Source organism: Emydura macquarii, unplaced genomic scaffold (assembly GCF_026122565.2).
Source record: "Emydura macquarii macquarii isolate MOO-44397 ecotype Brisbane River unplaced genomic scaffold, CSIRO-AGI_Emac_v2 contig_2636, whole genome shotgun sequence".
Taxonomy (NCBI): Eukaryota; Metazoa; Chordata; order Testudines; family Chelidae; genus Emydura; species Emydura macquarii.
Genome location: NW_027132773.1, coordinates 33,155,879 through 33,170,906, shown reverse-complemented (window position 1 = coordinate 33,170,906; position 15,028 = coordinate 33,155,879). Strand labels below are relative to the sequence as shown.

Sequence of the window (15,028 nt, the reverse complement as noted above, 5' to 3'; positions counted from 1 at the left end):
GCTTACAATCTAAATTGTGCCTAATAAGACAGAATTCTGCGGGAAATGACATTAGTTATGGAGTAGAGAAAAGGGAGTACAGAGAATAAAGTTATATTTGTTTGCTTTGTTGTTATTATTATATTATATTTTTATATTTTATATTATATTATATATTATATTATATTTGCTTTGTTAGTACAATTCATGTTACATTAGTTTCTTCTTTTTAGAGATGATTCAAAATGTTAGCACAGGAGAATGAGTTGTATTACTGGAACAATTCTGAAATAAGGTGGATAGACTGGGAGCAGATGGCAAAATGCAGAGGATTATTGAGATTATTGTAGTTGTTTGCAATGGGATTTACACCACTGTAGATGGGGGAAGAATTTGGCTGATTATTTAAGTTCTTCTATATTTGTAGAATTTAGGTGGTTTATTTCACACAAAAATAGATTGATTTTTGTTTTTGTTGTTGTTGTTTGTTACTTTCTCTAAATACTACACCTGAAATAGCTAGAAAGACATAAAAGACTGAAATATACTGCCCCCCTGGCAAACCATGTCTGGGGCTCTGCCTGTTCTAATTAAGTACTTCCCATGCTGCTTGGGCCAAAGACTCCGTCTCTTGCTGCCTGAACTCTGCTCTCCTGATCAATGTTGTCCCACATATACGAACACTGTATGCTGCGTCCAGAAAACATGCACTAAATCAATTAATCAATGCTGCGTTTCCACACAAAATTAATTGATTTATTGGGGCAATTTTAATTGATGTTAGGCCACCCCAACAATACATTAATGCTGGGTTGCCCTGTTAACCACAATTAAACCTCTTAATGCTGGCTCACCAACAGTAAATTAATGCTGAGTAGCTCTCCATGAATAGCTTAATTTATACTGCCTCTTAACATGCTATCAGGCTACTTCGTTTTATACTGTTTCCCAAACAATATCTTAATGCTGGACACCCCTCCCTCCCAACTATATGTTAGCACTGGGCAGCACTTCCTCCGTTAAATCCATTTATGCTGTTTCCTCCTCCCAAAGTCTATAGTGTCTTCCTCATCTCCTACACACACTTGATAGATGAGACACATATGTAAATGGAAAATGTAGGGTGAAATATTGTAGAGTCTTTTTTTCTTCTGCATGTCTAAATTTGGTCTTCAGTGTAATCACTAAAACAGTTTTTTGTAGTTTAGGTTCCACTGACGTCATTAAATTCTTTGTAAATACATAATTCAGAAAAGTTTTAGAACACCTATTATTGACTAGACAGTTCTAAGTGATTCACTACATACATACGCAGTTATGAACTCTTGAGGATGAATATGATTTATTCAGTCATTTGTAAAAATGTTATGAGTTACCATATTTTAAAAAATCAGTAAAAATGCTGTCAAAATTCATAGATAAAAACAGTTTAATTTTGGATCTAATATTGGAACCCTAGGCTTAATTATAATCACACAAAACTACTATGTCCCCATGTGGCAGAGTGCTAGCTGTCGCATCCTGATCACTGAAGTTGCTGGAGCACAGAGAGGGCTTCAGGCTTATATGAATCAATCGACCTGTTGTTGGTGGAGAATACAATACTTGGTGGCAATTGTTGTATTAATGAGGTAATTGGCTTAGTAATGGGGATGACATATAATTGGGATGAACAGGAAGTAAGGGTGGGAGCTCAGATGCTGAGCTGGGTAGATGTGAGAAAGAGGTGGAAGACTCCTCTTGCTGTATACCTATGCTGAGTCCTGTCGTGTTTGGAAATTGAGGATTAAAGGTACATTGGCGAGAAAGAAAGAGACTGGGTGTGTTTGGGACTGGGAGACCACAAAAACAGGCTAGACAGTGCTGCTCACTGGGTAGCTGAAGAAACACTGAAGAAACACCTTACCTACACTCGGATTTTTCATCGTGTTAGTTAACACATGTTAAAACACTAGTGTTAATGAAAAAGGATTAGATATTTAGTATGGATTATGAGAATATTTGCAGTTACAAGAGCTATATGCTGATAATATCCTGTCTATTCCACTTAGTTTATTCCTTGAAATTTTTGAGGAAGTGTTTTGTACTGCCCGCTGTCAGAGACAGGCTGCCAGTGGTCTGGTCTGATATGGCAATGCCTGTGTTTCTTATTTTTTTTAATAAGACAGATGATATTCATAATGCATTGACAAGTCTACCTTATAAAGAGTGAATAACCAATATTCCTAAACTGGTTTGAAATAATCAAATGAAAAGTTTCTGCAGTATCTATGTGGAGCAAAGTTGTATAATGCTTCGGTTCCTCATTTCATCAGTCATCACAGTTTCTAGAATTTTTTTAACTTAGTTTCTTAGCCCTGGTCTACACTTACCTGGAGATTCAGCGGCAGTCAATGGGAGTTACACAAGCTACACTGCATTCCCATCGACACAGCGCTACACCACTTGAGGGGGTGGTTTTACAAGCATCGACTCCCTGATCGATTGAGTGGGTCTACACTGACTGCTTAATCAATCCCGAAAGATCGATCTGATGGCAGCAACTTTGCCGCCGTCAGTATAGACATATCCTTAGAAACTATTTAGAACAGAATATTTCCAGACATGCTATTAAAAACCCTGCCCAGAAACAGAAAAAGTGTTATAATGGTGCTAGAGAGATATTCATTTTTAGTTTTGTTTGTGGCGGGGTTGGGAGAGTTTAAGTAGTGGTGTTAGAAAGTCCTAATTTGGGCTTTTCTGAATTGGAACACCCTTGATTTAGTAATTATTTAATGTAAAGTATTGCATGTTTTCTGATAAACATTTATACTTTAGCTTTATATAGACTTGGAAGTGACAGAGAAGTAGACTTTAAATAAATTAACTTTTGTTCTTAAACTCACTTGGGAAAAATGACTTTAGTAAAAGATCATATTTTTAGGTGGAGAAGAAATAAAATGAAGATGATACATTTTGAGCAGGGCCAGTAGTTGAAAAGGAGGGTAACTTCAGTATCGTTAAGTGTTAGATTTCAAAGCTTTGCATGGAAAACTGCTTACTTGCAACTGTGACACTTCATTGTTTTTTAATGATCCATTTGATATTTACTCACAAGATATTAGGATGATTTGGAAAAATAAATGAAAGATGAAATATTAAATTGGGATATTATTACATTGGTTCCACATCCTCAAAGTACTTAGTTAATTCAAGAACTTGGAGGACATACTCAGCAGCAATATATCTGGCTCAAGATTGCCTTTTGCCTTTCAGTCAGTGTTCTTGGCTCTCTGAATAAACAAATTAAATACATTCATTTCAGTTACCAGGACTTAACTGTTAAAAAAATCCAAGCTTTAATGCAACATCTGAGGATTGTATAAGAGAGATCCATTCTGCTACATTATTGACATAGAAATAAAGAGATCCTACCTGTTTGTGTGAGCGCATAGCCTGCTACTGCTTTCTCCCACTCTTTCAGCCGCCTTAGAGTCCCATGAATGTTGGGAATGAAATACATTTGACTCATTTCTTGTGGACACCATGGTAGAAACGGTGCACCAGGTCAGATAGGTTAGTGTATGGAAGAAACTATAAATACTCTCTCTCAGATCCCTTTGACAGCAGAGACTATGCATTAGGTGATCTTCCTGAGCTGGTCCACAGGCCACTGCACTCTTCTCATTCATAGCACTCCTTAAGACCCACTTCCACCATGATATCTGCAACAAATGAGTCAGAGAGATTTTATTGTATTTATTTTTAAAGTTGTTTTTTGCTCTATGTGTTATGCTCTAGCCCAGTGGTTTGCAACCTATTTACCATTGTGGGCCGCATCCAGTACTACCTGTATGATCCTATCACATGGGCCACAGCTGTGTGCTTATTGGGCTGCAGGTTGAGAACCACTACCTTTGCTGAGTCAGTACGTAATCTCATTGATGTTTCCATTGCCCCTACTTCCCTTTTCTTTTTTTTTCTTTTTTTTACCCTCTTTGTTGCATTACTAGTACTTTCCCATTCAGTAAACTCAAAAGATTTCACCCATAAATACTTTTACAGATCTAGATGCACTATCTAAAATGGCAATCACTAAGAACTTGTCAGGATTTTGGTCATATGGGCTGATTTTTTCACAGTTTATAATAAATAATATCTCTCTAAGGCTTTAGGTATTCAAAGTTCTACCCATACAGTACTTGCAACAGTCTCCGAAGGCAAATGTTACATAGGAGGAATTTGAAGCAGAGAGGTTGTGATTTTGCCCCAGGTCCCATGGGAATGTCAACGCCAAGGTTAGAACTCAGGAATTCATGGCTCTCAGACCTAAATTCAGCACAATAGACTACACGGTCTCACAGAATAACACATTATTTGGTGAGCCACACAGGCTATCGCTTAAAGGTAAGTTAGACTGATAAATATAGTTATTTGTACTTCAAGGTTTGAGTTAATGATTATATATCCACCTTATTGAAGACATCTCTCTTAGTTTTATCACCATTGTATTGTCAGTGCCAGGCAGCTTTGACCTTAAAGAATAAGAGCTGTGATTTATGCTATTTTTCAAATTGCAATTTGTTGTTTTTCTTATATATTACCACCTTTCTCATGAAACTAAAACTGTATATTGTGTGCAGCAGTAGCTGCACCATAGTTTAGGTTGTTACAGTATTTAGTGGTAACAGGAACTTAAACTATTTTGTAAAAATGTCATTGATATGGCAGTGACTTGATCAAAAATGACTTGATAGAGATAATAAGAATTTAAAAATCACCCCTTTTGGTAGCCTTTCATTGGGTTGTCTGGCTTCTCTTTTTATCTCGTTTGCAAGAAATCTGAAATATTATGAGACTGAGAATTTGTAAGTTATGGGCTGAATCATCAATACACATGTTCAGTCATTTGTCATGCTTTTTGTCTGTGTAACCACTGATAGTGTGTATGTTGTGGCCTCCTCTGTGTGAAGTCCACTGAAGATGAGTATTTGTGACAGTTGTCAGATGGAGGGGCTGGCCCCTTAGCACATGCTGCGAAGACTCGTCCTTTAAACTCCTGGGGTCATTTTTTCAATCCCCAGTGTTGGCCATGGGTTGTATGATAGTCAGGTGTGCTGATCTGTTGATATAAAAGCAGGTGAGGTCATCATAATGTTTTGTGTTGGAGGGCAAGTTTGAGGAAGCTGGAGTACATATTGCTTTTTTGGATCTATTGGTGATGGAAGTGAAAGCCGTATGGAGTTTTAGAGTGTGTTATCAGTAACATTGCAGACAATATGAAGCTGGAAAATAATCTAGCTTCTTATTTCTATTCCTTTAAGTTTTTGGAGGATGAAGTGTGTACTGCTGCAACCTTAATTGGCACTAACTGTAGATTTTGTTCACTACTTTGCTTGTAGGAGCGAGAATAATAGATTTACAAAACATGCCAAAGGATCAGTTGTGTATCTAATAATGCACTTGCAGAGAGACTGATTTTCTCTGCTATGGTGTAGATGAGATGGGAATGTTGCAATTAAAGGAGACTGGCTGGGATTGCTGATTTGAAATGTTAGCACCTACAAAATAATTGGTACTTTGTCTTGGTTCTTAACTAAAGAGAATAAGAAAAGTGGCCCCTAAGCATAGGGAAAACATAATAGAGAAAAGTAGATTCCAGGGGAGAAAACTATACAATGGAGAAATGAAAATGTAATAGATGTTGAAGTAATAGTATTGACTTTATTTCTAAACTGCAGAATAAAATTAGTGCTTTGATACTATGTGGGTTGGATAGAAATTCTTATGAGCATATAAATATGTTGTGGAAAACTGAACTAAACATGAGAGGCATTGAAAGAGAGTAGAAATTAAATAAAGAATACACAGTTATACTGAGCAATTGGGAATTGTTTGCAATTATAGCTATTTTGGAGAGATTATTTGAGAGCTATATAGTCAAGCAAAACTTCTTTCTGATGGAACGTTACAGAAAAAAATAGCTTTAAAAGATCCAGTATTCATAGCCTATGTAATTTTTTCCATAGGAACAAAAACACTTCCATAGGGACAAAATATTACTATAGTGAAGAAGAAAGGTTTTCATTGTGTGAAATCTGCTTTTAGAGAGAGAGAGAGAGAAAAAGATAATAAATGAACAATGTTCAGTTTATGTTCACATATTTTATAAGTTAGAAAAATTAGGAAGGAATAGAAGTGAGTGTAATGAATCTTAGGCTTGGTCTACACTACAAACGTAGGTCAACAGAGGCCGCCAACATTGACCTAATAATGTATGCGTCAACAGAAGCTATTTTAGGTCAACCTAATAATGTATGTGTCTGCACTATCAGGTCCCTTCCACCAACATAACTCCCCTGTTACGTTGACGTAAGTACTCCACCTCCACAAGAGGCGTAGCGCTTAATTCGATGTTCATGGATCAACAGAGAGGCGGTGTAGACACAATGTTGTTTAAGTCAACTGAACTGGCCTCTAAGAGATGTCCCGCAATGTTCCGCTGTGACTGCTCTGGTGATTATTTTAAACTACGCCGCACGGCAGCCAAGTACACTGAAAACAGCCCCTCCCGTCTTAAAGCCCTAAGAACTTTTGAATTCCCATTTCCTGTTTGATCAGTGTGGAGAGCTCGACAGCCCAGCTGATCATGGCGACTCAATGCCCCACTTCTAGCTTGGAGTGTGCAGGAAGTGGTGGATCTTATTGGTCTGTGGGGAGAAGAGTCTGTGCAGGCACAGCTCTTAACCAGCTGGAGAAATGTAGACATCTACAAGGAGATTGTGGAGTATGCAGGACAAGAGCTATACCTGGGACATGCAGCAGTGCCGCATGAAAATCAAAGAACCTCAGCAAGCGTACAAGAAGGCAAGGGAGGCAAAGAGTTGTTCTGGTTCTGCACAGCAGAGATGCTGCTTCTACAATGAGCTGCATGTGGCTCTTGGCGGCGACCCCACCACTGCCCCCAAACACAGCATGACTTCCTCACAGGAGTCAGATTCCCAGCCACCTCAGGCAACAACAAGGAAGAGGTTTTGGACGACGACAAAGAAGAGGAGAATAGGAGACAGGTGACTGGGGGAGCTCTGAGAGCCAGGAACTGTTTTTAGCCCTGGGGCAGTCCACCCAGTCTCAGGACAGCATCATGGCTGACCATAATGCTGGGGAAGGTACCTCTGGTGAATATGCAATTCCAATCAAACTGTAGGGGTTACATGCTCTCATATTTGATGTTTAATATGAGGAAAAAGTGAGGTGCAGTGGGTATCTGATTTCCAGTGGTAACACCAGCTATGCCGAGGGTGATCTCCCCTCCCCCTGCAAAAGAGACGGTTTATGTGCACAGGGATGGCCCAGGAATCCTACATGGAGCTCTCCAGGAAAATTTCATGCAGGTATTCTGCAATCCTTTTCTAAGGAGGGCTGCCTTATTTCTTCCACCATGGTAGGACACTTTCCCACACCACTCCAGTATTAATTCTGCTGGCATAATTGCGGTACACAGCATAGCACCATAAGGACCAGATCTGTACCCAGATATTTGCAGCATCTGCTCCCTTTTTACCTCTGTCACCCTCACGAGACTGATATCGACACATGGGATCACCTAGGGAAGACAGTGGTAGTTTTCATTATGAGTGCTCATACCGCAAACAATAGAGCATGTGATAGAATCATAGAGTTGGAAGGGACCTCAGTAGGTCATCTAGTCCAACCCCCTGCTCAAAGCAGGACTAACCTCAGCCAAATAATCCCAGCCAGGGCTTTGTCAAGCCTCAGCTTAAAAACCTCTAAAGATGGAGATTCCACCACCTCCCTAGGTAACGCATTCCAGTGCTTCACCACCCTCTTAGTGAAAAACTTTTTCCTAAAAGTGATCCCCCACCCGTGGTGATTTCCAGGTCCCTCAGTCACTGTTTCTGTAACATGCTGGTGGTTTGGGTGGAAGGGATCAGCTGTGACCTAAGAATCTGCAAGCCCAGTGCAACTGCTATCAGGAGCATTAAGGGAAAGGAGCGGGGGATTCCTTTGTCTCCTGCAGCCACAACTCCCCTGCCCCCTTCCAAAGCTACCTTGGACAAAGACCATACTTTGGGAGGCTCAATGTTTGTCTCTGTTCTCCGTGCACCATCCATGTTGCACCATCCATATTGAGGGGACATTGTTCACCTGTATTCCCAATGTGGGTTGGCTACAAGTTGCAGCACAAGGCCCATCACCCATGCCCTTGAGCCATACTCACGAACAGCAAACTGGTTCATTGAATAGCTAGGGATACTGATTTTGTTCTGGCTTGCACTTGAGTGGAATAAGAGGAATGATTTTTAAATAGCAACTGTGTTCTAGACCCAGATATGCACTGACAATGGTTGCCTTGTGATTTACATGGCTTACAGTGGAAGATGTGGCCTTCAGCTCATCCTCCACACTGGCAGAGAGGCTTTACGAGATGAGAAGATGGAAAAAGAGTGTGATGTGTGAATGTGTGATGACATGTTCAATGAGATAATGAATACCGGGGACATGGAGCAAAGAGCTTGGAGGATTTCACTCTCTAAAAAACTGGACATGGACATGAAGAGCAGCCCAGGAGCATGAGCATGTCACGCAGGATGAGATGCTGCAAATTATGATTGACCTTCAAGAGAAACAGCTTGAGGCTAGACTCCCTCTGCAGCCCCTGCGGAACATCATGCAAACTTTGCCCAATTTTCCCTCCCTCAAATGTTCCGGGAGGTGAGTGGTGGAAAATGCAGCATCCCTACCACTCAATATGGGTGGAGAATGCTAAGAACAAAAGGCAGCAACCAGGAATTGTTTCATTTTTATGGCTTTCAGCAGGGCTGCTTGAAAGACACCACAGTGTTCCATATAGCAGTTCCTGTCTTGGCTTTGGAAATACTGCAGGATAAGGCACAAGGTATTTGTAATGTTCACAACAAGAGTGCACAGCTGAGCAAGCTCCATGCTTCTCAGGTGACAAGAGCCTTGTTGTCCTTGCCTATGCCACCCCCACCCGCCCCCCCCCCCCCCACTCCGCCGAGGGAGAAGGGGTTGGTGTCCCAGAGCGAGCCCATGTTGGATCCCCCTGAAGGGCGGTGGAGATCCCTGCTACGGCGAGGAAGATCTCCCACCAGACGGCCACCGGGGCTAGAGCGAGGACGCTCCCCCAGCAGCCGCTCCAGGTCAGCATCATTGAGCTGGCCTGCTTCGACTCAGGATGTGGAGTGTCCGTCTTGGCGCCGACGTCGGTCACCGACACCGGAGGCAGCGCAGGCCAAGAGGCAGCACCGGTCAAGGTCCGCCAGGTGGCGCTCAGACACCTCCTGCTCCATATCCCCAGCACCGAGGCAACGCAGAACCCGGTTGCCATATGAGGGCCCTGCACCGAACAGTCTCTGAAGCGGAACCTAATCACCGGAGTCCGGCTCAGCTCCGCGGAGTTCGGAGCGGTGCCAGTCTCGATCACCAAGGGGCAAGCAGCGCCGCAAGTCCTCAGTACCGAGATGGCGCTCCAGTACCGAGAGCTCTTCGGAGCACTCCTCCATCCATCGGCACAGCTCGCAGCGATGGAGGCCGTCCTCGTCATCCTCCGTGTCAGAGGCATCGAGAGGATGGTCCCCGACATGCCACGGTACACGGGACCGAGGACGTGCACGACACTGCCGGTCTAGTGGCTCGGGATCCCACAGGGGGGGACAGTCGGGACAGCCGGCGCCCCCACATAGCATCACAGCAGGTGGCACAGTCAGCCCCAGTTTGGCCCCAGGGACAATGGCTTCAACAGTGGCCTTATTGGCCCCGTGGGGCATCCAGATGGGACCAGGGCCCTAATCCACCCTGTCAGCGGGGGTTCAGTCCATGCCTCCGGCACAGGAGAAGGCCCATAGACACCACTCCTCGGATGAGGAGTCGGACCCCATGGAGGGACCCTCTGTGGGTGCATCCCTTCATCGGGCAGCGGAGCACGCACAGGACGCGCCTTGGCAGTCCTCTTCCTCCTCCCCGGATGAGATAGTCTCCTGGGACCATATGGCGCCACTGGAGGATTTCAGGGCACACCAGGAGCTGCTCAAGAGGGTGGCCTCTAACTTGGGACTGGAGGGCAAGGAGCTAGTGGAGGCCGATGATACCCTCTTCAGTGTGCTAGCGGCGGCTGCCCCAGCGAGAGTGGCCCCACCAGTCCACGATAGGGTCCTCAAAATTTTTAAGGCCCTGTGGCAAACCCCTTCCTCGGTCGCCCCTACGTTGAAGGTGGCTGAGAAGAAGTAGTATGTCCCGGCCGAAGGGTTCGAGTATTTGTTCACTCACTCGGCCCCAGGAACCCTGGTGGTAGACGCAGGCAACCGGCGGGACAGGCAAGGTCAGCCTGATTCCACTCCCAAGAACAAAGACAACAAAAAGCTGGATTTGTTTAGGAGAAAAATTTATTCCACGGCAGCCTTGCAGTTCAGGACGGCCAACCTTCAGGCCCTCCTGGGGAGATATACTTTTAATTTGTGGGACTCCCTCAGGTGGTTTGCTGAGGCCCTGCCCCAGGACCAGGCTACAGACTTCACCGCCATCCTGGATGAAGGAATCACGGTGGCTAGGGCAGCGCTCCAAACATCCAGTGACGCTGCTGACTCGGCAGGTAGGGCCATAGCCTCCACCATTTTCATGAGGAGGTGCTCATGGCTGCAATCCTCAGGCCTGTCCCAGGAGGTGCAGCAATCAATCCCGGTCCTCCCCTTCGATGGGTCAGCCCTATTCTCCGATCAGACTGATGCAAAGCTGCATGGTCTGAAGGACTCTAGGGCCATGCTTCACTCCCTGGGCCTGTACACACCCCAGGCTTCCAGGCGGCAGTCACGGCCCCAGGCACAGCAGCAACCAAGGCCTCTACCTAGGCCCTTTCAACCCTACAGAAATAGAGACAGAAATAGGGAGTTTAGAAGATGAAATCAGCCCCCCAGCTTGTCCTCAGCCCCCCCTCAGGGTTTGGGCAATCGGAGGAGGCAGTTTTGATGGTGCGCCCGAGGGTGGCGCCCCTACTGCTCCCCTGGATCCGCCTCTCCCCTTCCTAAACAGATTGAGGCCCTTCTATCCCGAATGGGCAAAGATTACATCGGACCGCTGGGTCCTCAGAATAGTCTCTGGGGGCTACGCCATACAATTTACTTCTACCCCAACCCTCCCCGTCGGTCCCTCTTCAGGGACCCCTCTCACGAGCAACTCCTCTTGCAGGAGGTGGACACCCTCCTCAACATAGGAGCGGTGGTTATGGTTCCTCAAAGCAGAAGGGAGAAGGGGTTCTATTCAAGGTACTTCCTCATCCCCAAGCCAAAGGGAGGTCTGAGACCCATATTAGACCTGCATCGTCTAAACGAATATGTCAAATGACTCAGGTTTCACATGGTTTCCCTAGCCTCCATAATCCCTTCCCTGGATCCAGGAGACTGGTATGCCACCCTCGACCTCAAGGACGCATGCTTTCATGTGTCCATCCTCCCCAGCCACAGGCGCTTCCTCCGCTTCACGGTGGCTGGCTCCCACTACCAATTTACAGCCCTGCTGTTTAGCCTATCTTTGGCTCCAAGGGTGTTCACCAAATGCATGGTGGTAGTGGTGGCTCACCTGAGGCGAAAGGGTGTGCAAATCTTCCCTTACCTGGATGATTGGCTGATCAGGGGTAGATCCAGGTCCTAAGTGCAGGAGAGCATGACCCTCACTTGCTCCACGTGCAGCAGGCTGGGACTGCTCATAAACAAGCAGAAGTCCACACTAAGCCCAGTGCAGTGTATAGAATTCATTGGGGCCACCCTGGACGCCTTCTAGGTCAGAGGCTTCCTGCCTCAGCCACGTTTCAAGGTGATCATCTCCCACCTGCACCGATGCCCCACGACAACAGCCAGACACTGCCTACAGCTATTAGGCCACGTGGCGGCCTGCACGTATGTAGTGAGACTAGCTCACCTGAGGCTCAGACCGCTTCAGGCGTGGTTGGCCTCAGTATATGTTCTGAGCAGACACCCACTGGATCGGGTGGTCACAGTTCCCCCGCCTGTCCTAGCTTCCCTAGACTGGTGGAGGTCTCCCAGGGCAGTGTTAAAGGGCGTTCCATTCAGGGAACTGGTCCCATCGGTCACCCTAATCTCCGACGCCTCGGATGTGGAATGGGGAGCCCCCATCAGCACCAACCTGAGCACTCAGGAGCTGTGGTCAGGGGAGGAGAGGCACCTCCACATTAACGTGAAGGATCTGAGGGCTATTCGCCTAGCGTGCAGGGTGTTCCTCTGATTCCTGTCAGGCAGAGTGGTGCAGGTGCCAACGGACAACACCGCAGCTATGTTTTATATAAATAGGCAGGGAGGGGCGCGCTCCTCGGCTCTCTGTGAGGAAGCTACCCGTCTGTGGGACTTTGCTGTGAGGCAAGACTTCCACTTGACTACCTCTCACTTCCTGGGAGTGAGAAATGACGAGGAGGATTGCCTCAGCAGGTCGTTTCTACCCTGCCACGACTGGTCGCTGCACCCGGAGGTAATGACTACGATATTCCAAAAGTGGGGTGTTCCCCAACTGGAACTATTTGTGTCGGCCTGGAATGCGAAGTGGCCGGGGTTCTGCTTGCTCCGGAGTCGTGAGACTGGGTCGATTTCCAACACGTTCCTTATTGACTGGACGGGGACCCTCATGTACGCGTTCCCGCCCATTCTGCTCCTGCCCAAGGTCCTGCTGAATATAAAGAGGGACAGGGCGGACGTTATACTGATCGCTCCGGCCTGGCCAACATAGCACTGGTTCAGCAGGCTGCTGGACCTTTCGATCACCCTGCCCAGGGAGCTCCCGAGGCGGCACAGCCTTCTCTCCCAGGACCATGGTCGCCTTTTGCACCCGGACCTGGGCTCCCTTCACCTCATGGCCTGGAGGCTCTGTGGCTGACGGAGGGGGAGAGAGCCTGCTCGGTGCAGGTCCAACAAGTCCTGCTGGGCAGCAGGAAACCTTATACACAGGTCGTGTATCAGGCTAAGCGGAAATGGTTTACCTCTTAGGTGGAGTCCCGGGGCATCCCGCCCAGCCTCTTGCCTGTGCAGGCGATCCTGGAGTACCTGCTGCAGATAAAGATCCAGGGTCTGGCGCTGGCCTCATTGAAGGTTCACTTGGCAGCCATTTCGGCCTTCCATCAGCTGCTAGAGGGGAGATCGCTGTTCTTCCAGCCTATGTTGGTCAGGTTCTGCAAGGGGGTGGAGAGGCTGTATCTGCAGGTCCGTGACCTGGTGCCTCCCTGAGATCTCAACCTGGTCTTCTCGAGACTCACAGGGCGTCCCTTTGAACCCATCGCTTCATGCCCTCTGCTCATGCTTTCATGGAAGGTAGCCTTCCTGGTGGCCGTTACCTCAGCTAGGAAGGTCTCCGAAATTAGGGCCTTGACCTTGGAGCCCCCTTACGCAGTATTCTATAAGGATAAGCTGCAGTTCAGGCTGCATCCAGCCTTCCTGCCCAAGATGATTTCCCAATTTCATTGTAACCAAGATATTTTTTTCCCCGTGTTTTTTCCCAAAATGCACAGTTCGGAGGAGGAGAGCAGATGACATTCGCTGGATGTGAGATGAGCCCTGGCCTTCTACATCGAGCGTACAAAGCCGTTCTGGAAATCGACGCAACTCTTCGTTACAGTGGCGGACCAGATGAAAGGCTCACCTGTCTCCACCCAGCGCATCTCTTCGTGGATTACATCGTGCATCAAGTTCTGCTATAAGCAGGCAGGGGTGCCGCTTCCGGGAACCATCACAGCGCACTCAACCAGAGCTCAAGCCTCGTCTACAGCCTTCCTGGAGAGAGTGCCCCTGCAGGGGACAGCTGCAAAGCTCCCATCTGGTCATCGGTGCATACCTTCACATCCCACTATGCCATCGTCCAGTAGGCAAGAGAGGATGCGGGATTCGGCAGAGCCGTGCTGAGGGCAGCTCACTGGTAACTCCTACTCACCTCCAAGGTATTGCTTGTTAGTCACTTATAGTGGAATGGACATGAGCAATCACTGGAAGAAGAATACAAGGTTATTTACCAGTAACTGCTGTTCTTCGAGATGTGTTGCTCATGTCCATTCCACAACCCACCCCCGTCCCCGCTGCCGGAGTTGGCAGAAAGAAGGGACTGAGGGGGTGTAGGGCCGGCAGTGCCTCATATACCACAGCATGTGCGCAGGACTCCACGGGGTGTCTAAACCGGCCCTACGGGGTCTGCTAAGGAGAAAAAAGTACCGGGAACCGTGCATGGTGGCGCTCAACTATGTGGAATGGACACAAGCAACACATCTCGAAGAACAGCAGTTCCTGGTGAGTAACCTTGTTATCTCAGTGGAGCCAGTGGAATATTAAGGCACAAGCATTGCTATGTCAGGGTTCAGTTTAAAAATGGTAAACGTCAGATGTTTGATATTGAATTTGCAAATGTAAATCTGATTTTAACAAGAGTTTGCTTTTTTATTTGCTAATTTTTCAAAAAATCTGTTTAGCATGTGACCTTTCAGTTTAAGGCTTACTCTAAGACACACAAAACATATGGGCAATAGTCATTGCATTCATTTTAAAAACTACTCAGAGGTATTTATTAATAGTGATACGATTAACTTGATTAAAAGTCTTACATGGCCTGAAATGTTGAACTTTTTAGAGACTTGAATCCTTATTCTAATTATTTTTAGTCTTTACAATAAAGTAAACATGGCATTTAGTCTACATTCCACAGATAAAGTTGTACATATGAATCATTTGCTTTTAAAATGTTTTATCCTCTAAATTTTCTTTTCAAGGCAAAAAAAATGAATTATTTGAGGAATAACCAGGCAACAAAAAATTCATGGTCCACACCTTAAGGAAGTGAAAACTTTTGGAAATGAATTTGGCTTGACAAGTTCAAGATTTTACTCTTTGCACTCACCTTAAATAAGCTTGTGCAGTAGTGACCAAACGCTTTCAGCAATGATACTATATCCGAAAGTTTGAGGCCATATGATTTCTTATTCTTAAAATGACTAGTTTGTGCAGATAAAGTATCCTGGGCATTTTAGTGATGAAAAGAAATTTAA

The 15,028-nt window shown here is 45.9% G+C and overlaps 1 protein-coding gene across 5 annotated transcripts in view; it reads left to right on the top strand.

Annotated features, from left to right (window-relative positions):
- TBC1D22A (TBC1 domain family member 22A) overlaps positions 1–15,028 on the top strand; it is a 422,295-nt gene that overhangs the window by 332,854 nt on the left and 74,413 nt on the right. The gene's annotated exons all lie outside the window — the stretch shown is intronic.